This window comes from Choloepus didactylus, chromosome 17 (assembly GCF_015220235.1).
Source record: "Choloepus didactylus isolate mChoDid1 chromosome 17, mChoDid1.pri, whole genome shotgun sequence".
Lineage (NCBI taxonomy): Eukaryota > Metazoa > Chordata > Mammalia > Pilosa > Megalonychidae > Choloepus > Choloepus didactylus.
Window position 1 is genome coordinate 61804089 of NC_051323.1, and position 25162 is coordinate 61829250.

Genomic DNA, 25162 nt, shown 5'->3' on the forward strand with positions numbered 1-25162 from the left:
ATAACACCTTCTGCTGAAGCTAATTCAGTTGAGGAGTGTCCCACCTCAGTCAGAATGGGTCTTAATCCTCCTGTTACTGGAGTCCTTTATAAGAAAATTAAATTCAGACAGAGAGGGAGAGAAAATCATAGGAAGTAAGAAGCCAAAATCAAAGAAGCCCAGAAGAGAAGGGAGAGACCAGAAGATGCCACCACACGCCTTGCCATATGTGCTGGTTTGAATGTATTATGTCCCCCAAAATGCCATTATCTTTGACGCAGTCTTGTGTGGGCAGATGTACCAGTGTTGATTAGATTGTAATTCTTTGAATGTTTCCATGGAGATACACCCCACCCAACTGTGGGTGATTACTCTGATTGGACAATTTCCATGGAGATGTGGCCCCACCCATTCAGCATGGGTCTTGATTAGTTTACTAGAGCCCTGTATAAGGTCAGACAGAAGGAGCAAGCGAGCTTGCTACGGCTAAGAGGGACACTTTGAAAAATGCACAGGAACTGAGAGAGTAGCTGTAGTTGAGACAGACATTTTGAAGATGGCCGTTGGAAGCTGATGCAGACATTTTGGAGAACACCATTTTGAAACGCAACCTGGGAGCAAGCAGATGCCAGCCACGTGCCTTTCCAGCTAACAGAGGTTTTTCCGGACGCCAATGGCCTTTTTCTAGTGAAGGTACCCTTTGTTGATGGACACTTTATGGCCTTAAGACTGTAACTTTGTAATCAAATAAACCCCCTTTGTAAAAGCCAATCCGTTTCTGGTGTTTTGCATTCTGGCAGCATCAGCAAACTGGAACACTGTATGACAAAGGAGCCAAGGGTCACCTGCAGCCAGCCCCAGAATGCCACAGTCTTAGAGGAGAGAGCATCACCTAAAGGCTGCCTTGATTTGGACTTTCAAAACTGTAAGCTAATAAATCCCCATTGTTTAAGCCAACCTGTTTCGTGGTATTTGCTTGAGCAGCCTAGGAAACTAAAACAAAGCCTATCCCTCCTCAACGAAACTCAGATTTTTGTCCTCCTCTATCATTTAGTCAAGGGAATTGTTCTAGTTTGCTAATGCTGCCAGAATGCAAAAATAGAAATAGATTGGCTTTTATAAAAGAAGGTTTATTTGGTTACACAGTTACAGTCTTAAGGCCATAAAGTGTCCATCAACAAAGGGTACCTTCACTGGAGGATGGCCAATGGTGTCCAGAAAATCTCTGTTAGCTGGGAAGGCCCGTGGCTGGCATCTGCTCCAAAGTTCTGGTTTCAAAATGGCTTTCTCCCAGGACATTCCTCTCTAGGCTGAAGTTCCTCAAAAATGTCCCTCTTGGTTGCTTTTAGGTTGTTTGTCCTCTCTTAGCTTCTGTGGAGCAAGAGTCTGCTTTCAATGGCCATCTTGAAACTGTCTCTCATCTGCAGCTACTCTCTCAGCTTCTGTGCATTCTTCAAAGTGTCCCTCTTGGCTGTAGAAAGCCTGCTCCTTCTGTCTGAGCTTATCTAGTGCTCTAGTAAACTAATCAAGGCCCATGCTGAATGGGCAGGGCCACACCTCCATGGAAATTATCCAATCAGAGTTATCACCCACAGTTGTGTGGGGTGCATTTCCATGGAAACAACCTAATCCAAACGTTCCAACTCAATCCCCGCTAATATGTCTGCCCACAAGATTGCATCAAAGAATATGGCTTTTTCTGGGGAGCATAATATATTCAAAATGGCACAGGAATTAAGGAAGAAGTGTTGGGAGGAACAGTGGTAGAAGAATGGGAGTCTGGGCCATCTTCCAGGCAGCTTACTTGTGTCCACTGGGCCTGCTCAAACTCCATCCAAAATGTACCACTTCCATTTTAAAAGATTGCTGCTGGGTCCACCCACACTTATGGCCTGGTGGGTCTGACATTACCCAATGCATGAAGGGAAGTTTAGGTTGTGTGATCACTTAATGCCCCATGGTCAGATGCTCAGTCTCTAGGAGGGCTCAAGAGCATGCTGGAAAATGCTTTTCAAATGTACTTGGATCTCTCCGGCAGTTGGCACGGCCATGCTTCAAAACCCTAGAGAGCTTCACTGTGACTCTTCTTTTGGGACTTGCCAGAGTTCTACATGGCATTTCCTCTACCACAGATGCCTCTAGTGTCATGGGATCTGTCAGGACGTATGGCCCAAATGTCAGGGCTGCTGAGTCCTTTCTTTATCTGAGCCCTACTCAAAACTAGCCACATTCCACATGCAATAACGTCTGGTACCAAATGCAAAGCAGTTCTGACCCTACCCAGAATTAGTGCAGACTCCACAGGCGAAGAACACAATCCTCCACAAGACTGCCCTCACTTCAGTTACCAGTTGCAAGTTCGGGGGGTTCCAGGCCACTTGCACTTCTGGCCAACTGACTACAAATTCCGGGGTTCCCATCACCCCCTCAGGTTCAGTAATTCACTAGAATAACTCATAAAACTCAGGAAAGCACTATACTTATGATTGCAGTTTTATTATAATAAAAGGGATACAAATCAGGACCAGCCCAAAGAAGAGGTCTGGGAGGGTCTCAAATGCATGTCCTCTCCCTATGGAATCAGGACACATGACCCTGCCAGCACGTGGATGTGGTTGGCTTTCATTATGTGAGCTTGGTTGATTGAATCAAGACCCACATGGTTGAACTCAATCGCCTACCTTCTTCCCTCCCCAGAGGAAGAGCTGATATGACATGGCTCAAAGCCCCAATCCTCTGATCACACGGTTGAACCTTCAACTGCTAAAATGGGTAGAAACAGTATTCCCAAGTGAAGAACATGCCAATTCCTAAACCTGAAGCGATCTACCAACTCTTATGCTTCTTTCTTAGTGGTAAGAGATACAAGGTTCATTAACTTGTTCTTTACTTTGGACAGAATATCCCTAGCCCAATAGAACACTTCACCTTCCAAATAAGGTCTATTCTTTAGTTAATAGTATTCTACCAAGGTTATTTTCTAAGTTTTGATATATGTTCTATGCTTATGTAAGACTTAACATAAAAGGAAGCTGGGTAAAGGATACATGGAAAATCTCTGTGCCATTTTTGCATTTCTTCTATAAGTCTAAAATTCTCTCAAAAAAATAATAACTACTATACATAAAAAATTTCATCAGTGAAACAGGTACATAAACCCCTGAATGTTTATGGGGTTTATGTACCATTTGGAATTGTGTGTGTCTTATCAAGGCATCCACCAGGTACTTGCATTTCTTGGTCATCAGGTCAAATTAACCTATGATCAATATGGTAGGCATGAGCTTCTGTGGAATGGCCCGATGAAGCAGGGACATTTGGAATATGTGAGAAGAGTAAACAAAAAAATTAACATACCCCCGGAGCAACACTTTTATAGTTATTTCTCCTGAACGTGATATTGGGGAAAGAGGGGCTATTCCAGGGGCTCCCACTTGCCCTTTCCTACCACAGTACCTCTTATCCTATAGGATAAGAAACCAATGTGAGGGTTCCATCGCAGCTAAGTGTGCCCATTCCAATTATACATGTGAGAATCAGGGAAATGACCACCAGGTTGGTAAGAGGATCCAGGGGACCCACTGGAGACAGACCTGGGCCAGGTTTCCATTTATTATCTGACTCCTATATAACCCTACTCTAACTGGTGGGCCATAATGCTGGGTATCTCCATCAATTTAGCCACGTATTCAACATCCCCCAAAAGATCACAGTATTCCTCTTTCCCCAGTGAATGGTTACCCAAATAAATAACCACTGATCACTTTGGAGAAAGTCTGAAGAAATCACTACTATATGCATTTGCCTTCTTCATGGACACCCCACCTCTCCTTCAGTCCACGGGTTCTAGATCTGAGAACCGACTCAGGTCTCAAAATCTGGCGAGGGATAATGGCTTTCCACAGGAGTGGCATCTGATCCTACCCTTCTACTCATCCCTTCTTGATCTCTTCTGATTATATATTAAAGCAGTTCCTTTTTGGCTGCCCAATTATCTTGTTCTAGAAATACTGTGTTTTACTAGCCACCTCCATAGATCCTTATAGATCAGGCCTCCTGGATGCCATTTCAATTTTGCTACCCATTATGGAAATTATGTCACCCTTGCTTCTCCCAGTTAAATCTCTGCAATTCTGGGATCCTGTCATCCCCATTCCTACTAGGGGAGCCTGTTCTGTTACCGCATCTTCTACCATTCGCCCTGGTCTACAGAGGACAAACACCACTGAGCTTCTCAGTACTACCCGAGCCCCCTCACCAGGACATTTAATATCACCTTGATAAACAGTGTCATCCAGACCCTTTGAAAGAACAGTGTCAGCTGGAAGGCTTTCCAGTCTTACTTGGTTGACTCATCTTAGCATGCTTGCTTCTCTGAGCTTCTTGATTCCTATGTCTTAACCTTCTGCCATGGCATTTCTTACATCTCTACTTGATTGAATGTGGCCATTGCTTCTTCCAGCTTCCAAAAACCATCCCAGCAGCAGAGAAGAACTGGCTTCCAGGGATTTTATCATAGTATTAGATACTGTATCACGGGAGTGTGTCCCATTTGACAAATTCCCCTTATCTAGCTTTGTATTCTGTCCCCATTAACCCAGCCCCCTCAGGAGCCATATCCAGACAAATCCTGCAGCCCCTGTGGCATATAAACCTTTATTGCTTCAGAACTTCCCCAGTCAGGTCAATAACTAGGGGAGACAGCAGCTGATTCTGAAGAGAGCAAGCATCACCTTGTACACCACCTGCCACATTCAGGAGCTCTGTGTAGTGTTCAGTTAAAAGCAACCTCTGTCTTCCAACAAGGAGGAGAAGCCCACTTCTACAAGCTCTGAAGTTTCAGGAGATTCTAAGAGTTTAAGTTTCTCAAGTATCTCTCCCAAGATATCCTCATCCCAAACCTTCAGGTTCCCCTCCTTCCTTACCAAAGCCCTGAATATAGCACTGGAGACTTGCTTAAGCTGAGAATTCAGCCTTCTCTGAAGTTCTGCCACTCTTACAGTTAAGGCCTGTGCCTGGTCTTCATCTTTGCCTTCTGGCTGCAGGAGATAAGAATCTCTTTAACTGCTGCCAAAGATGTTTTCTGACTCCCACACATTGCTTGCTTCTCAGTAGCCATCCAATTTCACAATCCTTCTACTTACAATTTTCTCCCATCCCTCTCAAGTGTCAGAGACTTTATGCCAGCTATTGCATCCCCTTTTCCCTCTATCTTGCCCTAGTTCACCAGAAATAATCTGCCACAGGATACCAGGGACTATCAATAATCCTCCTATCATTACCACTGAGGTCCTCATTGCCATCCTGCCAATGACTGACCCAGCTTCAGTCTGCTTCCTAAGACCAGCTGTCTCGGGGGCTTCCTAGAAGCAGAGCCTGAAGCAGGGATTCTTATGAAAATGATTTTTGAGGGAGTGCACTCAAGAGAAAGGGAATGAAAGCAGTAGGATCCAGCAGGAGAGACAAATTAAGGATTTGGTCTCAGCTGGAGATGAGCTTCAGCCTGAATCCACAGGGAGCTCTAGCACATGAATTAAATATACCATACAGTTGTTCAAACTTGAAGTCAGGGGGACAGCTCTTTGTATTCTTGTATCAATCAGTTATTGACTGCAGCCACTTGTGGATGGTGTTGGGCATTGAATCACGTCCCCCACAAAAGACACAATCAAGTCCTAATCCCTGGTCCTGTGGGGTGAGCCCAGGTGTAAATAGGACCTTTGAAGATGCTATTGTTAGTTAAGCTGTGGCCAAACTGAATGAGGGTGGGCCTCAATCTAATGTGGCTGACGTTCTTATAAGCAAAGGAAATTGGACACCGAAGTAGAAATCAGAAGTTAGTGGAAACCAAGGAGAGAAACCAAGTAACACCTTGATGGTGGACTTCCAGCCTCCAAAATCATGAAACAATAAATTCCTGTTGCTTATTTCAACCAGTGTGTAGTATTTGTCATAGCAGCCTTTGCAAACTAAGACAGTTGTATAAACACCTGAGCAAAGCAGCTCCCTTATGGCTGAAGCCAGTCCCCTGTGAGCCATGTGTAAATAAAACTCCCAGCAGCAGGACAGTGGGTGCACCATCTGGGAGGGCACCAACAGAACTCACTACAGTCAAATTGTAAATGCCAAGTCAATGTGAGCTTTTTAAAAGAATATATGTATGATCATATGTGCCTAGAATATCTGCAGAAGGCTACATCTTGGCAGTAGTTACCTCTGGGAAGAGGGCTTGGGGTAAACCAACGTATTTACTTGTATTCTCTTTTATATAGTCTGAATTTTAACCAGGTATATGTATTAATATTTTTAATTTTTTTCTTTAAAAAAGAGAGTATTCTTGGGGGAAATGCATTGAAAGCCCCTTTATGTACCTCTAATCATATGAGATGGTGGTAAACTGCTCTGCTGCCCGAAGGGTAATTTCCCCCAAATTTCTGAACCATTCCTGACTTCTGCAATGAAGTATCACAGCTGATGCATTATTCATCTGTATGAGCCACCAATTTAACAGTTGTGTTTAATGGGGCACTCTGTGCAATGCTCAGGGAGACAGGAGGACAAGCAGGAAAACCCAAGTCCTTATTGAACTTTTATTATTATAAGGGTACTCACTGGGCCCAAGCATTGCTTCACTCCTCTTCAAGATGTGATACTAATAAGGTAAAATACGTGCTCAATAACAGACCTCAAAAAAGAGCCAAGAAAGCTGCTGCCAGTAAAATTGGAAAAGTGCCCTTCAATGGTAATAAGTGGAAGGAACATTTGGCCCAACGCTGGTGGAGGCTACAGATACACACCTGGAGGCCCAGAGCTACCAGCTCTATTTCTTCAAGCCTATGGTTTCCCTGTTTGCAACAACCCCTGTAACTGAGATTTGGTATATTCTCAGTCATCCAGTGATATTCTGGAATTCAAAAGGCATTTGGAATCGAAGGTTTCAATATTCTGAGAAGTAAGTGGTGTCCCTGGTAGTTTCGGGGTCTTGGTAGTAATGTAACTTAGAAGTGACAATTTTATTTAAACACCATGAGCGATAGAATCTAATTCTGATCATTCACTTTTTGGTCCTCTGATTCCATGCTCCACACCCCCTTTATGCTGCTCTCTCCAGCTCACATCCCCTGGCTCCCAGGTCCTTTGTCTCTGGCAGGGTTCAACCAGTGGGGGGCACTGGCGGGAGTCATCAGAGTGGGCAGTGGCTTCATACTCCTCTCCTACAGTCAGCTCTCCCTGGGTTCTGGGAAGTGCTCCTTCCCCTTGTGCCTTCAGACCAGGGCCAACTGTGTGACAGCCTAATTTACTGCACCTACCCCCAGGGGTTTCGTCATCCTCTGCTGATTTCCCTTAACCCTGATTGCACCTCTGTGATAATCCCTTCCCTCTACTCTCTTCAATTATTCTTTCTGAATGTGCTGTTTGTTTCTTGCCTAATCACATGGCCACAATTAGCTGTAAGGAGTGTGGGAAAGTAAGTGTGTGACTTTCTAGACTCTGTAGTAGAAGTTGGCAAAAGAAAAGGGATTTGGGAATAACGATTGAGTAGCCAACCAACAGGGTCTCTCACATCCTACGCTGCAGTTGAAATCTCAACTTAATTATCCCCTGAGGAGTTACTTATGCTATCTTCCAATAAGAAATGTCTGTTACCACTTCCCTGTTTTTTCTCTAAACTGTAATCATCTTTAAGGTCCAGTTCCAATTCCTTCAACATCTATTTATGATCCCCACTAAATTACCCCTGATGTCCACACAATCTGTCTGGAATGGCCATCCAGAAGCCCTTCGTCCCTAATCTACTTCCCTCGGTGATTTTTGACCCATTTGTCCTCTCCACCCAGGAACCAGCTCTGTGGGGTTATTGGTCTTGGCCTACAAGTGGTCATGTCTTACTGTCCTTCCCTAAAGTAGACTCATATCTTCCGTAGTCTTCCAACTAGAGCATGTACAAGGCAAACAAATGTTTCCCTGCCAATATCAGCTACCTCTAGAAGTATAACATAAATTAGTTACAACAAAGACCTCATGCTTTCAGGGTTGACAAGAAAGGAATAAAGGGATTATAGGAAAATAACTGCATCTGCTAAACTGAAATTATTTAATTTTAATAAACCCATGTGCTGGTTTGGAGCTGTATATACCCCAGAAAAACGTGTTCTTAAATCTAATCCATTCCTGTGGGTGTGAACCCATTGTAAGTAGGATCCTTTAATGACCTACTTCAGTTAAGGTGTGAACCACCTCACGCAGAATGGGTCTTAATCCTGTTACTGGAGTCTTTTATAAATCAAATGAATAGAAAGAGAAAAAAAAGAGAGAGAGAGAGAGGGAGGGAGAGGAAGAGGGAGTGGGGGGGGGGGTTATGGAGAGAGAGAGAGCGAGCAAGAGAAAGCCACAGGAGTAAGAAGCTGAAGTTGATGGAATCCAGAAGCAAAGGAGAGACCACCATGTGGCTTGCCAGGTGGCAGAGGAGCCAATGATCACCAACAGCCTGTCTTCAGGAAGAAAGCATCGCCTCAATGATGCCTTGATTTGGACATGCTCACAGTCTCAAACTGCAAGCTAATAAATTCCCATTGTTTAAAGCTAACCCTTTTCATGGTATCTGCTTTCAGCATACTTGGAAACTAAAACAGCCTGGAAGTAATATATTATTATTCTAATTTTATGGATGTAAAACTGAGACTTGGTGCATTAGTATCCTGTTGCTGCTATGACAAATTACCACGTATTTAGTGGCTTAAAATAACACAAATTCGTTCTCTTACACATCTGAATACCAGAAGTCCAAAATCTGTTCCACTGGGCTAAAGTCAAGCAGTCGGGAACACAGATACCTTCTGAAGGCACTGAAGGGAGAATCCATTTCCCTGCCATTTTCAGCTTCTGCTGGCTGCCTGTATTCCTTGGCTTATGGCCCCTTCACCCATCTTCAAAGCACATCATTCCAGCTGCTTCTGACATCACTTCATCTTGTCTTCTGTAGTCAGACTTCCCTCTGCCTCCCTCTTATAAGGATACTTGTGATTACATTTAGGGTCCACCAGGATAATCCAGGATAATCTTATCCTCTCTCAACATCCTTAACCTAATCACAACTGTGGGGTCCCTTTTGCCATATAAGGTAACATTCATAAGTTAAAGGGATTAGGACCTGGGTGTCTTTGGGGGCCACTGTTTGGCCAACGACAGTGGGTTTCACTTGTCTGCAATCAAGGAGTCAGCAGGGCTGGGGTCCTTCTGAGGACAAGAGGGCAGAATCCATGCCCTTCTGGAGGCTGCTTGCATTCCTTGGCTCCTGGCTCCTCCTTGGGTCTGCAAAACCAGCAGGGTGGCATCTTCATGTCTCTCGCCGGCTCCAGCCCCTTCCATGGTCTCCTCTGCCTCTCTGCCTCTGACCTTCCTGCCTCCCTGTTCCCTCTGTGAGGAATCACCTTGGGTCCATCTGCATAAACTGGGATGACTCATCTGCAAAGTCCCTCTTGCCATATAAGGTAACATGTTCTCAGGTTCTGGGGATTAGGATGAGGACATCTTTGGGGGCCTTTATTTTGCCTCCCACACTCAGAACACAGATCAGTGGTTGCCTGGGGATGGCAGAGGTGGGTTGGGAGGAGTGGGATTGGAGGGATTACCAAGGGACATGAAGCAAATTTTAGGGGTGATAGATATGTTCAATATTTTGATTGCAGTGATAATTGCATGGGGATATACCTATTTCAAAATATATCAAATGGCATACTTTACTTTTCTCAAATTGTATGTTTTAAATATGTGCAGTGTACTGTACATCGATTATACCTCAATAAAGCTTTAAAACATTAAATGAGCTCAGAGCCTTTGGCCAAGTTTACAGAACTGGGCAGTGGGGTAGCCAAGATGCACGCCCAAATCAGATCATCTAACACAGAAGCCTGGGCCAGGGATGGAGGGCCCCTTCCTTCATCCTCTTTTCTCTTTGATGGGGATGATAATACTTGCCCCTTGGGCTATGGGCACATGGTAGGTGCTCAATAAATGCTCATTTCCTTCCCTTAGGGGAAAGGGTAGCTGGAGCATATTCTGTTTTCCAGAACTTGAAAAGCAATATTTTCCTATAGAGAGAGATGGAGAGAGAGAGAGACATGTTTGAGATAAATAGCAAATGGAGCCAACAGGTAGTCAATAGGCTTTGCCTTCAGGTGTTCTCAGTTCTCAAAGTCCCAGGCTCCAAAGTGCAAAGCAACATGCACGGATCAGACATAAATGTGTTATTTCAGTCTCTCAGAAATCTAAGCTGGTTCATTTTGTTGCCTAGTGATGAGAGACAATTGTCATGAACAAACAACAGGAAGCAAGCGTGTGCTTCCCGGTAGCTACCAACAGTGATATGAATAATGTTGTTGTGCTCAAGGTCACAAAACCCTTTTGACTGATGGGCCATGCTTGGTCCTTTGTGGTCCAATGAAATGGAACTATACTCCCGACTGGTCAAGAGACCAAGCAGGGTTTCCTCAAAAGAAGAAATTCATCCACGTTTCTGACATTTATGTTTTTGTGCATTTTGAAGACAGTGTCTTACATTACTGGATAAGTTGGAAATGTCTTGATAGAGGGTCCACATTTCCAGTTTCCCATGAATCCCTCATGGGTACTTCCTGCCGAGGCTTCCCTCTCCTTGAGGGCTCTGCAGTGGGCTTGTCAATCATGCTGTAGAGCTCACTGGGGATTCTTTGCTTATTTCTCGATCTCTCTGTCTCTCCAACCCAAGGCATGTGTGAGAGATTATCATATTCAGTTTATGTTGATCACGTCAATCAATTTAAGGAATAGAGTAAATGAAGCAAAAGTGTGACGAGAAACAAGAGGAGAGCATCACAGATGCTTCAATCCTCAGTCACCATAAACCACTGTCCAATACATAGACCCGCAGGCGAGCTACCCACTATAAAGTTTATTTGCTTGCTTGTTTAAAAAACAGGTTGATACTGATGGTTTTGTAAATGGTGAATATAGTAGAAAGAGCCAGACATGAACAAGTTCCACTCCCACTTAACAACTTTGTGATCTGGGGAAAATTAGTTTAAGTCCTCTGAGCCTTGGTTTCCTCATTTGTAAAATGGAGTACTAAATAGTTTCTACCTTGCCTAATTGTTGTGAAGCCCTAGCACAGGTCTGACGTATAGGAAACGCTTAGCAAATGGAAGTTGCTTTCTCTTTCCCTCTTCCTTCTCCTGTCCCTCTTTATCTAATTTTGTTATGACTTTACACTAACTAAATGCCTCTGGGGAGATGAAAACGCGAATGCTGATCAACCTAGAAAAAAAGTGCTAGTACACCATGACCCAAGGAGAGCCATTAGTCCTCAAAAGCACTAAGAGTAGGCAACACTGGCCCGCGGCCATACTTTGGCACTGAATCATGTCCTGTTTTGCATTGTTCTCTAATTTTTTCAAGTCATTACCCCTCTCTGGGATTCAATTTCCTAGCTAGCGAAAGCTGGAGCTCAGATAAGTTTCTCTTTAAGCCCCTTCTGGTTCTTTTCTCAATTCCCTCTTCTATCCCTATACCTCTACTTTAATATTAAAAACTCAGAAAACAATAGTGATGATGGAGAGCTAATCAAAGGCCTTATTCTCAGAAAAAGTTCTTTTCTTCAGTGCAAGTCAAGCTGTGGATCAACACCCACTATCCTGGACCATCCCATGGCAAAACCACCATTCCCACCCCTCTGAGCACTGGAGGTTCAAGACCAGTGTTCAGAACAGCCCAGCTAAGATACTTGCCACTTCTGCTGCTTCTGTTAAGGTAGCTGAAATGGTCACACTTTGTTCTTACTCCCAAGAACAGTGGTTCTTAACTTGGGCTACTCATCAGAGTCACCTGAAGGGCTTTTAAAACAGCAGAGGCTAGGGCCTGGTGCCTGGTATTTTTCCAAAAAGTTTGCCAGGCAATTCTCAGTGCATTCAGGATTGAGAACCATTGTTCTAGGTCAGAGAGTAGAAAGTAACTATTGGGCTCACACCTGCTGTACCGGACACCCCTGCAATAGCTCAGTGACAAGCCCTAAGGGGGACAGCTGAAAGAGTACGTGGCTCTTGCATCTGAATCCCCAGCCTTTTTCATGGTGCCTCCCAGCACTAGGTCCTCAGTAAATGTTTGTTAGATAAATAAAAGATGAATGAACAAATAAGTATGAGATAATATAGTGGAAAGACTATTGGAATAAAGTTCAGAATTGCTCTGAGTCCTGGCCCAGCCACTGTGTAAAGATGGGCAGTTGTGTTCCCTAAGCCTCAAACTCTCTTACGAAAAGGGAACAAAATAGTACCTGCTTTATCCTACTCACAAAATCACTGTGATAATAATGGATGTAAAAGTACTGTATACATTTGTGCTTACAAAATTTTAAGAAGTTTTAGGAAATAAAACCTATCATCCTAGCTGACTGGTTTTTCCATCCAACTGGAAATGTAGATAAATACTGAAAATGATGCCTGGAGACTGGAGAGAGGGTCCCATGTAGTAAGCAGACCCCTATTGCAACAGCACTTTTTGCCCTAATCTGAGCCAAGCGGGACCCCCTTTCTTGGGGATCTTTAAGCCTGATTGGTTGACCCACATCCCAGACCCCTCCAGCAAGCCTTGAGCCATGGGACCTACAAGGGATCCTCACTGGTTGCCCTGGCTCCCATCATCCTGGTTCTCAGCACAGTGCCTGGCCCAAAGCAGGTGCTCAGTGGATGAATGAATGAATGCACTTGGATTTCTGGCTCTGGGGTGCCACTTGAATATATGCCTCTGTCCCTCATTTTGGCAGCTCTCTGGACCACCTACCTGATGACTTTGGACTTGGTTTCTTGTATGGGTTTTGAATCTGTTGGCTCTTCTAATGACACTGCTATTCAAATAAAAAGATAAGCCACAGACTGGGAGAAAATCTTTGTAAACCATATACATGATAAAAGGCTTCTATCCAGGATATATGAAGAGCTCTCAAACTCAATAGTGTGGGGAGCCTCCACTGCCCACCTGCAGCTCTTTGGGCACCCCACTAGCCAGGCCAGTCCTTGGCCCTACGTGAAGGGGGTATGTGGAATTCAGACAAAACACATGGTCTTTGCCCAGGATCTTGTTTTTATTTGTTTTTAAATAACTTGTTTTTCTTATTATTACAAAATAACATGTTTGCTTTTAAGAATTTGTAAAAACCAGACAAGTGAAAACTAAGAAAGTACGGCTCTTCCATAAATCTTTCACTCTAGGAGAATCACTATTTAATGTTCTTAGTTATGTGTCATGCGCACGCACACGTGAACACACACACATACATGCATATTTAGAAAAATGGGGTCATCCTGTACTTAGTGATTTGTAACCTGCTTTGTCCACTTACTATCTTGCTGCCTTATATGGTTATCTTCCACTATTATTTCTCCGATCCCCCAAAGTGTGCACTAGTGCAGTGCTCAGTTGTTTCCAGTTATTTACAAGCTGAGCGACATAAATCAGAGCAGCCCAAATCAATCAGCAATGCAAGGGGCTCCTGCAGCCAATGAGTGTAGTGGTAATCCCGGCTTTGAGACAAATCCTACATTCTTTAAAATGTTTGTTGCACCAAGAGCTCCAGGGCTCAGTCCGTAATGGAAACAAAGGGTTTACTGAGCAGCTGTACCCCTAAAGCTGCTATGGTTCCTATGAAACTGGAAAATTCCATCCGCACAGCCAACGTCAACAATACAGGCAAGAAAGGAATGTAGGAATTCAAAGGAAGGGAAGAATTTGATTAACAGAGACTATGGGCAACTGTCAAAAATGCTATGAAAATGACCAGAAGCCACCAGCTTCCAGGATCAGACTCTGGATGTTAGAGTACAGACATTCACCCTCCCTCAAGTGGGTAAGGTAGTAGGCACGTAATCAATGTTTGTGTAAAGATGAACCTAGGCTAGGTTTTTGGTAACGGCAGGAATGCAACTAGCTAGAAGCAAGACCCCAGGAGGTCTCCTCGCCCTGCCTTAGAACCTTGCCCCCCAGTCTTGCAGTGTCCTTTGCCAAGGGCCCACATGTCCACCCCTCAGGTCAGCACGTGCTTCCTACACAGCCCTGCAGAATGGGGACGCAGCATGGCTGGTTCAGGGACGGGGGCTTGCAGGAGAGTGACAGGATTCAGACTGAGAGAGAAGTGAGGAAGTTTCACCTGCATCATACACCAGACAAGGAGAGATTAAATTCAGATATCTTCTACATTCATTTAACACCTCTCACCAGGATTATTGCAGAAGCCTCCAAACTGGCACCCTTGTTTCTGTTGTGTTTCTTCACAGTCCATTCACCAAAAATGCCACTCAGAGTGATTTTCAATTATCTAATTATAAAATTTCTTATTTAAAATGTTCTCTTAATATTTGTGAAGAGCAAGTAATACTTGCATATAACTTAAAAGCAAACAGAACCAGAAGCCCATAATGAAAAACATTAGCCACTCCCTTGACTCCCACCAATACCCTACCACCCCTGTCCCTCCCCCCACCTCCACCACCTCAAGTCCTGGTTACCAGAGTCAACTATCTCCAACATTTTTGGGGTTGAGGGTGCTAGGTTGAACCTATTATGTACCCCAGGAAAGCCATGTTCTTTTAATCCAGTCTTGTAGGGGCACACCTATTGTGGGTGGGATCTTTTAATTAGGTTGTTTCCATGGAGATGTGACCCCACCCACTCAAGGTGGGTCTTAATTAGTTTGCTGGTGTCCTCTATGAGAGGCTAAAAGGCAGAGACATTTTGAAGAAAGCTAAGAGGTGCATAGAGAGAAAATGCCCAGAGACGTTTTGGAGACAGCTGTTGAAACCAGAGCATCTGTATCATACGTGCATGTTTAACTGTCAAACTGTTTTCCAGAGTGGCTGTACAATTTTACATTCCTTCCAGCAGGATGAGAGTTTTAGTTCCTCCGTATCCTCACCAATACTTGGTATGATTAAGCTTTTTAAATGTTAGCCATACTAACGTCGTGATATTTCATTGTGATTTTTCTTTGCATTTCCCTAATAGCTAATGATGATGATGAGTATTTTTTCATGTGCTTATTTGCCATCCTTACATCTTCTTTGGTGACGTGTTTGTTCTTTTACCCATTTTAAAAACTGGGTTTTTTTTTTTCTCTTACTATTGAGTTTGGAGACCTCTTCCTATATTCTGGATACAAAACCTTTACCAGGCATATGGTTTACAAAGATTTTCTCTCAGTCTGTTGCTTGTCTTTTTATTCACATAATAGTGTCATTAGAAGAGTAGGTGTTTTGCTTTTTTTTTTAATTTGATGAAGTTCAATTTATCAGTTTGTGCTTTCAGTGGATTATACTTTCACAGTTCTAAGAAATCTTTGCTTAACCCCAGGTCACCAAGTCTTTCTCCTGTGTTTTATCTAAAACTTTTATAATTGTTTCACTTAGATACATTTTGCGTTAATTTTTGTATGAATCAAAGTTAATTTTTTTTTTTTTTTTTTTTTTGGCATATGGGTATCTAAATGGTCCAGCCCGATTTGTTGAAAAGACAACCCTTTTCACACTGAATTGCCTTTGCAACTTTGTTCCTTTATGTGTAGGTCTATTTCTGGACTCTGTATTCTGTTAGGTTGACCTGGTCATCATCATTACACCAACACCAAATGGATTTGATCACTATGACTTTATAATAAATCCTAAAATCAGGTAATACTAGTCCTCGTACTCTGACCTTTTCTTCTGACGTTGTTTTGGCTCTTTTTGGTTCTCTGTATTTCCATTAGGATCAGCTTTTCAATTTCTACAAAATATCCTGCTGTGATTTTGACTGGGATTACATTGAAACTGTACATCAATTTGAGGAGAACAGACACCTTAACAATATTAAGTCTCCTGACCTGGGAGGATTTTACATTTTTAGTTCCCGACTCCCTTCTTCCTATCCTCCCATCTCTATTTTTAGTATTATCAATAATTAGGGTTTACATAATTACGTGGCAACAGATAGTATAACAAAATGACATTTCCTTTTTTGAACAGCTTTGTAGTAGTTCACTGACTTTATAAATGCCTTATTTTTCAGTTTTATGATTTTCCATAAGCAAATCTCTAATTCCCTTTTTAGGTACTCCATCATATTATCTAACCCAGAAGCCACACTATCAGGTCCCCTTTTGTTTTGGTGATATCCTTTGGAGAGTCCTCCAGTGCCCTGGCTTCAGGCCAGCCCTGGCACACAGCCCTCCTGCATTTTCTACTGGTGGCTTTCTAGAGGTAGATCCACTCTTTCCTGGATCTTGTGTTTTTCCTTATCTTGGTTTACTTCTGAATTTGGTAGAGCAAATTTCAGGAACTTCCTAACAAAGGGTATGTAGGAGGTAAGCTTTCTGAATTTTTGCATTTCTGAGTATTTCTTCATTTTGCCCTCACTTGATTAGTAGATTGGCTAGATACAGAATTCTAAGATAAAAATAATTTCCTCACCGTATTTTATAAACTCTACCAATTATATTCTAATTTCCCCAGTTACAGAATGCCATTCTGTGGTCCTTTTAAAATTCATCTTTCAACATACTTAATGGATCCTTCTAATTTTGGGTGGAATTTATGTTTTTCAGTTCTGAGAAATGTTATTGAATTATTTAATTGGTACCTTCCTTTCTGTTAGTTTATTTGTTCTCTCTATTCATAGGGTTGCCTGCTAAAATACTGGCTGTTCAATGAAATTTGAATTTCAGGTAAACAATGAATAATTTTTTAGTGTAAATATGTCCCATGCAATAATTTTTTTAAGTGAAACTATATCCCATGAAATATTTCAGACATACTTACACTAAATAAATATTCATCATTTATTTAAAATTCCAATTTAACTGGTCATCCTGTATTTTTATTTGCTAAATCTGGCAAACCTATTTACTAGAATTCTTATTATCGGATGTTGGCCTTGTAGACTGAAGCTCAAATTTATTTTTTCACATTTCTTTGTCTTCTTAACTGTTTATCCAACTTTCTGAAACATTTCATTAAAGTCTCTTTTTCAAGCTTCCATTGAAATTTTTTCCCATCTGTTTCGAATTTCCAGGAGCTGTTGCTTATTCTGCGATTGATTCCTTTTCATTGCAACCTTGTTCTTGTGTTGTAGATAAAATATCTTCTCATATCTCTTCTTGGAATTTTCCCCCTTACTCCCTAAATTATCTCTTTTTTCTTCCTAGTTCATATTTTCTGTTTGTTTATTTGGTCTTTTTTTTATTATGAGAGGTTTCCTCACATGTCAGGTGATTCTTGGCTGCCTGTAGCTATTTAATAATGAGGCAGTAAAAACTGACTGGAAACTCTCTGAGGTGGGTGGGGGTTGACAACTGAAGGGATTGGCTTCCAGTGATGGGCAGTGAGCCCACCATGTCACTGATGAGGTGGGACCCCCAAGTATCAATTTGTGGCCATCTCTGGGGCTGTTCCATGTCTGCAAAGGATCTTTGAGCTACAGCCTGGAGCAAGGGCACCTGGAGGCTGACAGGTGTCTCACCTTTGCCTTTAGCACTATGTGTTTAATATTCCAGTCACTCCAATTAACTGTCCTCCCACAACACCATCATCTTTCACACCTTTATTTCTAGAATGTCTTTCCCTGATACTTTTCACTTTGTGAAATTCTACTCATGCTCTAAAACCCAGCCATTGAACACTCTCCTATCTTCCTTCTATGTAAAGCTTCGTTACTCGTCACCTACCCTGTTCCCAACCAGGTTGTATCATTTATTGTCTTCTTGGTGTTCCCATTGCCCTTGGTTTCTGTCTTCACCAAAGCCATGCTCACAGTCTGGCTGGCTGTTACAGTTTTCCATTGTGTCAATGTGCCCTCTCTCCTCCCAAACAGGGAACCATTTCATTTCAGGATGTCTGTATCCTTCCACCCCCATCAAGCCCCTTGCACAGACTCTTGTGCATATAAGAACTCAGGACACATTTGTTGACTGAATGGCTTGGACTGCTCATTCGTCCAGCTGGTCACCTGCCCAGCTGCAGTTAACGAGGCCTGGCCAACCATGATGGGAAGGATGGAAGGACGGAAAGGACAGGCAGTCATGGAAACCAGAAGTCGGGAAAAGCAACATAGACCGCAGGGCCAGAGGCCCAAAGGGATAGAATGGAGTCAAGGAGGGTGAACATATGGTCAGAAGATGACAAGGAGGGACTTAAGATGCCAAAGAGATGAAAAGTAAGACGTCAAAAGTGTCCTTCCTCCGGGAAGCTTTCTCTCCACCCTGAGCTAGGTGAGCCTCTACCTGTGCTCATGGCATCTTGGGTGCATCTCTGGCAAAGTGCCGGACATACTGTATTTCATCTTTTGTTTTCTGGTTCTATTGATTTTTTATTTCTAGGACCTAAAACAGTACCTACTCTATAAATGCTAGAGGAATGGGTGGACACTGAGAAGGTCAGGACTGTTCTTCCAGGAGGGTTTGGAACCAAACAACCCAAGCTGCTTTAGTCATCCTACATTTGTGGGATCGGGCAAGTGCTCTGGCCTCCTGGCTGTGGTTTACTCCTGCTTGGTAGGCAAGCACTGCCAAGTCAAAATGGTTTTGGTTATGATCTGTGCCAGTTTGGATGTATTATGTCTCCCAAAACGCCATGTTCTTTGATGCAGTCTTGTGGGGGCAGATGTATTAGTGTTGATTAGACTGGAATTCTTTGATTGAGTGTTTCCATGGAGATGTGACTCAATCAACTGTGAGTGAAAAGTTTGATTGGATAATTTCCATGGAGGTGTTACCCTGCGCATCAGGGTGGGTGTTAATTGGATTGCTGGGGTCCTATAAAGGAATTCACAGACAGAGGACCTCAGAGCAACTGAGAATGATATTTTGAAGAAGAGCTGCAGCTAAGAGAGGACAAAATGCCCCAAGAGCGACACTTTGGAGAAGGCCATTTTGAAACGCAACCTGGGAGCAAACGGACACCAGCCACGTGCCTTCTGAGCTAAAAGAGGTTTTCCAGATGCCAATGGCCATCCTTCAGTGAAGGTTTCCTGTTGTCGGGGCCTTACCTTGGACACTTTATGGCCTTAAGACTGTAATTTTGTAGCCAAATAAAACCCCTTTACAGAAGCCAATCCATTTGTGGTATTTTGCAAAAAGGCAGCATTAGCAAACTGGAACAAAGTCTATGTAGCAATGTTGAAAATTCTTAGCATACACTGTTAGTGGAAAGATGTAGGGTACAAATTGCATGATTACAATTATATAAAAAAAAAGAAACTTAGGAAAGATGTTTAGGAGGAAATGTAGGAAAATGTGTTCTTTAGGAATTGCTTTGCTCTTCTTTATTTTCTCATATTTTTGTGTTGTAGTTATATTAACAGATAGCATTTTTTGATAATGTACCATGTGTCAAGGTTTATTTCATTTAAATTTTAGAAAAGTCTCATTTCACAGATGAGGAAACTGAGAGTCAGAGAGGTTAAGTGATTTACTCCAAATCACACAGCCAGTAAGTGGTGGAGCCAGACTTACCTTATATTACTTTATAATTTTAAGACCAGACTCTATTATTACCCTCATCTAAGCACTCGAAATTGAGTTTTATTAGGACAAAATCTCACCGAATATACCTGTCCCTTCCCTCCCACTAGCCCAAGTGTTTCTCCAGTGAGAGAACCAGTTGGGAAAAAGTTGAAGGGACTAAGAAAAAACAACTTCAAAAGAAACTGTAGAGGAAATGTTTTGCTTGCTAATGAACTCTATGCAGAACTTCTGAGGACATCACTATCCTTGAGGTTTTCAAAACACCTAAACATGGGAGTCACTTCTTGGTTTCACTTTAATTCCATATGAATCACCCCCTGTACTCCATGGCCACTCCTCCAAACTCTAAACTCTTGTCTCCAAAACAGGAGACTAAAGCTGAGAGTAAAATGACATCCAAGGAGTCCTGGAAACAGAAACTTTTCATATTGAGAATGAGCTCTCTATAATGAAGGCTTGAATATGTACATGCAATATTGTTTCTTAACATTCTTGGGTTCACAGGAAGTACACGGCATGTCCCAGCACACAGAGATTATGGAAGGAGAGAGTATGCTTGGGGGCTTCCAAATTTACCATTGCTTCAATTTGATTTAGGGAAGTGGGAAGTCCAAGTCTGTGTTGGAACACCCCCATGGGGAAAAGAAGACAGTATTGGAACTTTGAGTTCTGATGTGATACAAATACGGTCTGCTACTTAGTTCTTGAGACCCAAGAGAATCCTCGAATTGAAAGGAGTACGCAGAAAAAGGCAAGTTGGGATTATCACTTATTTCAATTGTATATGGATGAAAGCATCAAGCATCACTTCTGAAAATCAAATCAGAGTACAAGGTATGGAACTTCTCCATCATTTCTCATCATCTCTGTTAATAAGTAAATAATCATTGATAAAGAAATAATCAAACAGTTCTTTCCTGATTCACCAGAGTCTGAAGCATTACATAAACAACACCAAAAAAAAAAAAAAAAATCCTATCAGAGAGCATCTGAACATGAGACAAGACCCTGAACATAAACAAAAGCAATTCTACAAGTGATGAATAGATGGAAGGCTCAGATAGCATACTGCAGAGGATTCATTTCATAAGACAGACAGCTCTGGATCTAGATAAAGAGGATGGAGTTGTTATTGCCTGGGCTCAGCAATCGAGATAAAGCTTGGTGGGTACACTGGGAAATTTCAAACCCAATATTATAGTTCATTTGAGGGTGTCTGCCCAGAAGGAGGCAGGGACTCAGTGAAGCATTAGCCTTGCAACTGTCACATCCCAGAGCCTCAGATGAAAATGGTCTCTAAGGTCGGGGCAGGAGGAAAACTGGCACCAGCAGAGCATGGATTTGCCTAAGGGCAGGAGGCAAAGGGGAGCAATAAAACCAAATGTTTCAGGTAGGAAGAGATTGTTGATGATGAACTGCCACAAAGAGATTTGGGAGAGCAACATTTTATTACCTTTGGACAAGGACAGCCATTGTATCATATCCAAATGTCCTGATTGCATAGTCATAGCAAAGGCAAAGCAACAATAAAGGATAAAGCAATTAAATAAGAAAAAAACAATTTATTTTATTTAGTCACTAGGGTTGGCATAGGCAGATGTGGTGTAATGCAAATAAATGGTGGAGATCAACATTGCTGGGGTAAAGGGGAAAGCATGTGAGCTAAATTGGAAATCCAATTGCACAAAGAGGAATGAAGAAAAAAGAGGGGTTAGAATGGGTAGTTTGGACGAGGAACTAGAAAATTTTGTGAGACATTGGAAAATCAGACACATTCAGAGTCTTGGTCCATTTCCATCAAAGAACCGTATTGTCCTTTATCACTGTGTCCATGAACACATGTAGGAGCCCCTAAAGCCAGGGACAACCCAGAGAAACTAGTGGTAACCCCGCCAAATGGCACCGAGGACCTCAGCTTCTGAGATCCAAAGTTCCCATGTGAGGACACCAAGGAATTGCTTGATGAACCTCAGCTTTGTTGGAATAGCCGTTGGCCTCTTTAATCTCTGGAAATTAAACATGTGCAATTTCACAAAGACTTGAAATCTGTATACCTCTGAGGTGGTGTTTTCCAGATTCTGCTCTCAGCTGATTGTTGTCTGTATCAGTCAGGGTTCTTAAGAAAAAGCAGTAGATAGATAGACGGGAGAGGGAGAGGGAGGGGGGGGAGAGAGAGGGAGAGGTTTATTTCAAGGAGTTGTCTCACACAGTTGTGGGGGCTAGCCAGTCTGAGATTTGCAAGGCAGGAGCTGATACTGTAGTCCTGAGGCAGAATTTCTTCTCTTCTGGGAAACCTCAGTTTTTGCTCTTTAGGCCTTTGCTGGATTAGACGGGGGTCTACCCACATTATCGAGGGTAATCTCCTTTACTCAGAGTCACCTGATCACAGATGTTAACCACATCTGCAAAATACTGCCCCAGCAACACTGAGATTAGTGTTTGACTAAATAACTGGATTCAGTGGCCTCACTGAAGTCACATAAGACATAATTCAGAATCTCCATCACCAATGAATATTTACTAGGTGACCACAAAGCATAAGACTCCTTTTTTAAACTCTGCCATGGAAGAAGACAAGACTTAAGGTTGGGAAAAAGACACGTTTGCAAACAGATACTTCTCCCACTTCCCACAGAAAATAAAGGACCTCTTCCTTTTATCATCATCACCATGATGATAATACAGATACTGAACACTTTTGGCTTAACTGGGATAAGAGCTTTTATAAATACATTACTTAATCCTCATATATTGTAAGTTGAAGAAACTGAGGTTTAAATGAGTTACAGTAGTTTGTCCAAGGCTAGGCATCTGGGAAGCAGCAGAACTAGTGATCAAATCCAGATCCTGCAACCTTACCCAGAGGCCACATTCCTGCTCATCAACTTCTCCTGCCCCTTATCACCTAGTTTTCCTAGCTGAAAAATGTTATGGGTTCCCCTATACATTCAGCTATCTACACGATAGATGCTTGTATATTAGTCAGGATTCCACGGAGAAACAGAACCGACTGTAATAAGTGATATAAATATTGTCATGTAATGTAAGTAATAAGAGATTTATTATAGGAATTAGCCCATGCACCTGAGGGGATTTGGCAAATCTGAATTCCACAGGGCCCACCACAAGTTGGAAACTTGTTGAAGGTGACCATGAATTCCCACAGGAGAAGCTGGCTGGCTGAAGTAGAGATAGAAATTCTTCTTTCTGACTACTGAAATCATCGGTTCTTGCTTTAAGGCCTCCAGCTGATTGGATGAGGACTCTTCTCATGGTTGAAGGCAAACTCCTGTGTTGACTATGGATATCATCAGCCACAGATGCAATCAACTGAGTAATGATTGAAATCCTGCAACAAAAATACCCTCCCAGTAATTATCAGGACAGAGCTTGCTTGACCAAACAACTGGACCCCATAACCTAGCGAAGCTGACACATGAAATTAAGCATCACAATGCTCAATACATATTTGTTCAATTTAATTGAAATGAGTCCTGAGTTCACCTGTGCTCACAGCAGCATTATGAATCTGCTAGTTCCTCAGAGTTTACTTTTGAGGGTTTCATCTCGATCACTTCTTTCACCAGCTGTGTTCTTCAATCAGCTGGCCAGCCTTGTGCTGTGTGAAGTGGCACTTTTTGAGCCTCAAGACCTGGGCCACTGTGACCCAGTGAACAGAGAAGCATAGGGTAAATTCTCATTACGGGCACAACCCACGGACCACTCAGTATTTACCCCTGGTGGGAGGAGGCACACTAAAGCTCGGAAGAGGAGGAGGCTGCCGGCCTGACTTGTTGTCTTGGCATTCTTTGTGATTCTTGTGGAAAAACTGAATCCAGAACGACCATCTGCTCAGGCTAGTCAGAGAGGAAACTGCTTTTGGTTAGCTAATTAATTGTTTTTTCTCCTGCCTCAGATGCTTCTACTTTAGACCAGTGGCTTAAACACCAGGGCCTTGGAGGCTGGGTTCACTCTTTACCCCTTTCCTGGTAGAAAGGGTAGGACATTGTGCCTTCCGTCCAATCACCGTCACACATGGGGCCCTTAAGAACTGGAGAATCTCACTGTCTGAGCTGACTTAAGGGCTGGCTTCTTTTTCCTTAGAGGAGTAGGCAGACAAATTCCAGCCTATGATTTTAAATATTACCAACTGGAGTGGAGGTTGGGGGTTGGGTAGGGTGGGGACCATTTGCATCTCTCACTACAGTTCAGATGATTTCACCATGATGCATGCACTAGGCATACACTGTGTGATGTACAGATATAATGCAGGTGAATCCAGCAGCTCGCAAACCACCTTGGGGGGTGGTAGTGGTGGTTAAATCTATAAACATGAATCAATGGGAGAACAATTCAAAACAGTGCATGTTCAAGGGCTAAATTGCACTCAGGTCAATTAGAGACAGGAGAGATCAGTGTGGACACCTGGAAGGATGAAAGAGATTTAGAGACGTGAAGAGGACCTCCCAGAATGGACACCATGTACCAAGTCATGGAAGTGGCAGTGAGAATCATGAGTGTGAGGAAGTTGAGTCTCCTAATGTACAGTCTGGGCAGTAAGAAAACCAGTTGGGGAGTCCAGTGCTACCTGCTCTCAGCATCTTTGCAAAGCCCTCGAGGTATTTTTGACTAGCCTTCTGACAGACCCTGCACATAGTTCTCTCAAGCTACTTTGACACCTCCTTGCTCTTATCCTTTTAGAGCTACATTCTCCATTTCTAGAACATAATCAGACCAAGGACCATGGTGTAGTTGTCTTTGACACATACAGCATGCCCAGTAAACGTGTGTTGAATAAATGAATGAATGAAGACATAGTTGGAACTCAATTTGACCAAGCAGGCTTGTTCTAGAAAGAAATATGCGGTATGTGCCAGGTGTTCTAACTAATTCTGTCTTCATTCGACCTTAGTGAAAGCCTGTTTTGTTCCAGGCACTGTTATGGGAGCTTAGGATACAACAATGACAAACAGATAAAATGCCTGCCCACATGGCGCTTATGCACTAGTGGGAGAGACTGACAATCAGGCCTGGGTACTTAATTTACATGGTCCAGTGTGAGATGGAAATGTGGGGTCTTTTGTTCAATGCAGGGGAAAATGCCACTAAAGATGCCAAAATTTAAAGCTTCTCCCTTTTCCCTGTTGATTTGCTATTTAATGTCATCCTAAGAAAAAATTGCATGTAAAAATTATCAGCATGAACTTTACCATTCATCTTTATTTTGTGCAGTGCTAGTTTTAAACACAAATATAAGGGCATTTAACTCTATGTGTAATCATGAAATTACATAATTTGTATTTCATGGCTCATTCACAGATACATACTTAGTTTTTACCAGAAAGGTGGAAACACAGCAGAAAACTAGTCCAAGTGTTTTTACTTCACTTACTGATACATGCACATTCTCCAACACCTTGGCTTACCGATAGGTAAGGAGGGATGGAAAAGAAAAGGAGCTACAAGTTGCCCTAGCTTTCCCTTTCCTATTATGTCATCATTTTCAACGTGTGTGTGTGTGTGTGTGTGTGTGTGTGTGTGTGTGTGTGTGTGTGTGTGTAGCCAAGATCTCTAACAGTCTCCAGAGACCACATGAGAATTTACTTCGAATGCAGAAATTAGGTAACAGTGTTCCAGGAAACACAAACAACCCAGGGAGCCCCA